The sequence below is a fragment of the Amia ocellicauda genome, chromosome 18, assembly GCF_036373705.1.
Source record: "Amia ocellicauda isolate fAmiCal2 chromosome 18, fAmiCal2.hap1, whole genome shotgun sequence".
In the NCBI taxonomy this organism is placed as follows: Eukaryota; Metazoa; Chordata; class Actinopteri; order Amiiformes; family Amiidae; genus Amia; species Amia ocellicauda.
In genome coordinates, this window is record NC_089867.1 from 16731618 (window position 1) to 16735492 (window position 3875).

Sequence of the window (3875 nt, forward strand, 5' to 3'; positions counted from 1 at the left end):
CAGTAACTTGTTTGTGGTTTACATAACTCTGGTTCTGGAACAAATTATGAGACCACTTAACACTGAGTTATGAACTTGGAGAGGTCTATTCATTTTGTTCCAGTGCTTGTTCATTTATATGCTGAGCTTGTTGAGACACTGGTTCAGGCCCAAAGAAATAACTAATGATTCCAGCTGACTGTACTGAGGAAAGACATGTGGAGATAAGGTTTTGGGGGGTATATACCATGGACAACTGCCCTGTTGAAATCTGTGCCCTTTCTCTGCCACTGTAGAGGTCAGGGTGGGGTGCGCGGAGACAGAGGACAGTAACTGCGGCTGCGAAGATGGATTCGTCTGTGAGAGGGAAGGGAGCAAATCCTGTATCAAAGAGAAGGAATGTGGAAAAGGCACAGAGGTTAAGAGATATGGTAAGTCAAATGTCCTCTGCTCACAGCTCCTAAACGCTCGTGGGGTCTCGGGAAGGACCTTTTAACTTCATTCCTACCCCTGCTGCCTGCTGTCTGCTTGCTGTGATTCTGCCGCTGGATTGCAAGGCTGCACTGGGGGGCCTCTTATTCCCTTAGAGCAACTTCAGCCAATTGTTGCCCCACTGGACCCACTCAACAACATTTCCAAGTTTTTCCTGTGCTGGTGGTTCAGAGAGATCTACAGACCCCCCTGTGCAAGCTCTTAGGTTTACTGTTCAGACTCTGTGATGTTTTCTCTTATTTTTAGTTTGTTTCACACATGATGGAGTTGTTCCACCAATTTAGAATAAAAGTCAACACAGTAATACACAGTAATCCTCTTGTATTGAGGAGAGGATGACAGGAGGTTTATTGTTACAGGTAGTTTTCATTACAACTACGAGTGTGAGATTTGTACCAACAACACCTTCTCCGACACTGTGAAAGGGAAATGCAAGCCACTGAAAAGGTGAGTGAAGCTAACTCTCTTGGACTTTGGCCAGCAGTAGGAAACCTCAGAATGGAATCTGTCATTTGAATTGCACCAATAAAAATGCCTGTAGAAACCCACTTGGAGTAATAATAATAAAGACAAGAAAAAAACTTGGTAAGGTAGTGCGTACTAACAATGTTTACTAGATACAGAATCAAAGCTTTATCCATCATATAGAGATCAGATCACATAGATAGACAGAAAGATAGATAGATAATTATCCTTTAAAGAAAAGGAACAAAATGCTGTGTGTGTGTGTGTGTGTGTGTGTGTCAGAAATGAATTTAAAAGATCATCTTGATTTGAGTTACATGCAGTGTGGGAGCTAGCCGGAGAAACGTAATCGACGCTGCGCTGTGGTTGCAAAGTGCGACGTGGTCCCACCTCAGGGCTCTGCCTTCAACAACTCTCTCATCTCCCCATCTTGTCTTGCTTTTTAGGTGTGAAGCATTAAATATGATCACGGTCTTTCCTGGGAACTCTACTCATGATGCCGAGTGCCACCTTCTGCATGAGAACCCAGGTGAGGGTCTCTTATGTACATACATACAGTATAAATACACATTTCCGTTGTAGCCGGAGATGTGAAAGGCCTATGTTTGGTCTTGCTGCTGCATTCATAGTCGTGACTCTTTTTTAGGCAGTGACTCAAACACAGCTCTGATCTGATCTGATCTGATCTGCTGTAGTGTTCTTGGGTTTAGACTGCCTTTGCTGTAGTATTTGCCTTATGGAACCCACAGCCCTAGTGCCAAAAAGAAAAGAAAAGGAAGATGTTTTCTCATAGTGTTCTTTGTTGTTTGTTTTCTATCACTAGAAGAAAAAGGCAGTCCTCAGCTGTTGGTGATAGTCATAGTGATAGCCCTGGTGCTGTTCAGCTTGTGTTTATTGGCTTTCCTGGTGAACGACTGTATCTGGCGAAAGAAATTCAGGAAACTCAAATGCCCTGCAAAGCCCAGTAAGTTATTTACCTCATTATTATTATTATTATTATTATTATTATTATTATTATTATTATTATTATTATTATTAGTAATAGTAGTAGTAGTAGTAGCAGTAGTAGTAGCAGTAGTGGTGGTGGTGTTTTCTAATTATTATTATTTTTTTAATTAAGTTTAATTTATTTTTTCCTCTACATCCAGTCACTTAAAATAAATGCTGTGATAAAAAGCAGCTGCAGGATACGCAGCACAGTTAGAACGACACTTGTGTTGGTGGTACCGAATATAGTTGAAGGCATGGAAACCGTGGTCTCTGGTGTTGTTGTTGCTGCTGCCGTAGCCATTGATAACACTTCCTACGGTGAGGAGCTACATATGTCTCACTTCCTCCTGTCGTTGGAAGCCCAGGCTCATCTACTGAGCTCGCTGGAAAACTTCTGAAGGGCTCCAGTCTGCGCTGGCGAAGATTTACATCTACTTCCTGTTCCTGCAGGCCTAGACCTGCAGGAAAAAATATGATATATATCTATATATCTATGTGTTTCAGCAGAGGAGGCTGCATTATATTGGAAGCTTGGTTAAACCAGTTACTTGTGCAGCTTAGGGTTTCATCGGATGGGGAAAGAAAGAGACATATAGAGAGCGACAGATAATGAGGGTACAGAGAGAGAGAGAGGAAACCAAGAGAGAGGAAAAGAAAGAGAAAGGGACGCAGAGAGAGGAACAGGGAGAGCGCTGAATAACTTTATTAAATAAGTTTATAAAAAAACATCAAGCAAGGATTATGAATGAATGGCAAAAAGGTACAAAAGAAAATATGTCCTACAGGAGCAGTGCAAGATGGGACAAGTGGTTGATGTACAGTACTGTGCATACGTTTTAGGCAGGTGTAACAAAATGCTGTAAAGTAATAATGCTTTCAAAAATATGTATTTATCAATTAACAAAATTCAAAATGCAAAGTGAGTGAACAGAAGAAAAATCTACATCAAATCCATATTTGGTGTGACCACCCTTTGCCTTGAAAACAGCATCAATTCTTCTAGGTTCACTTGCACAAAGTCAGGGATTTTGTAGGCATATAGTCAGATGTATGATTAAACAATCATACCAAACAGGTGCTAATGATCATCAATTCAATATGTAGGTTGAAACACAATCATTAACTGAAACAGAAACAGCTGTGTAGGAGGAATAAAACTGGGTGAGGAACAGCCAAACTCAGCTAACAAGGTGAGGTTGCTGAAGACAGTTTACTGTCAAAAGTCCTACACCATGGCAAAACTGAGAACAGCAACAAGACACAAGGTAGATATACTGCATCAGCAAGGTCTCTCCCAGGCAGAAATTTCAAGGCAGACAGGGGTTTCCAGATGTGCTGTCCAAGCTCTTTTGAAGAAGCACAAAGAAACGGACAACGTTGAGGACCGTAGACGCAGTGGTCGGCCAAGGAAACTTACTGCAGCAGATGAAAGACACGTCATGCTTACTTCCCTTCGCAATCGGAAGATGTCCAGCAGTGCCATCAGCTCAGAATTGGCAGAAAACAGTGGGACCCTGGTACACCCATCGACTGTCCGGAGAAGTCCGATCAGAAGTGGCCTTCATGGAAGACTTATGGCCAAAAAGGCCTACCTCTGACGTTTCAACAAGGCCAAGCGACTCAACTATGCACAAAAACACAGGAACTGGGGTGCAGAAAAATAGCAGCAGGTGCTCTGGACTGATGAGTCAAATGTGAAATATGTGGCTGAAGCAGAAGGCAGTTTGTTCACTGAAGGGCTGGAGAGCGGTACACGAATGAGTGTCTGCAGGCAACAGTGAAGCATGGTGGAGGTTCATTGCAAGTTTGGGGCTGCATTTCTGTAAATGGAGTTGGGGATTTGATCAGAATGAATGGTCTCCTCAATGCTGAGAAGTACAGGCAGATACTTAGAAGTGATGGTATGCGGCCCCATAGAGCCCTGATCTCAACATCATCGAGTCTGCCAG

At 42.5% G+C, this 3875-nt stretch overlaps 1 long non-coding RNA gene across 1 annotated transcript; it reads left to right on the plus strand.

Annotated features, from left to right (window-relative positions):
- Nucleotides 1-829: 829 nt before the first annotated feature.
- LOC136714046 (uncharacterized) lies at nt 830-1465 on the plus strand. Its single transcript, XR_010805007.1, has 2 exons — nt 830-918; nt 1383-1465. It is a non-coding gene; the product is annotated as an uncharacterized LOC136714046 (long non-coding RNA).
- Nucleotides 1466-3875: the final 2410 nt, after the last annotated feature.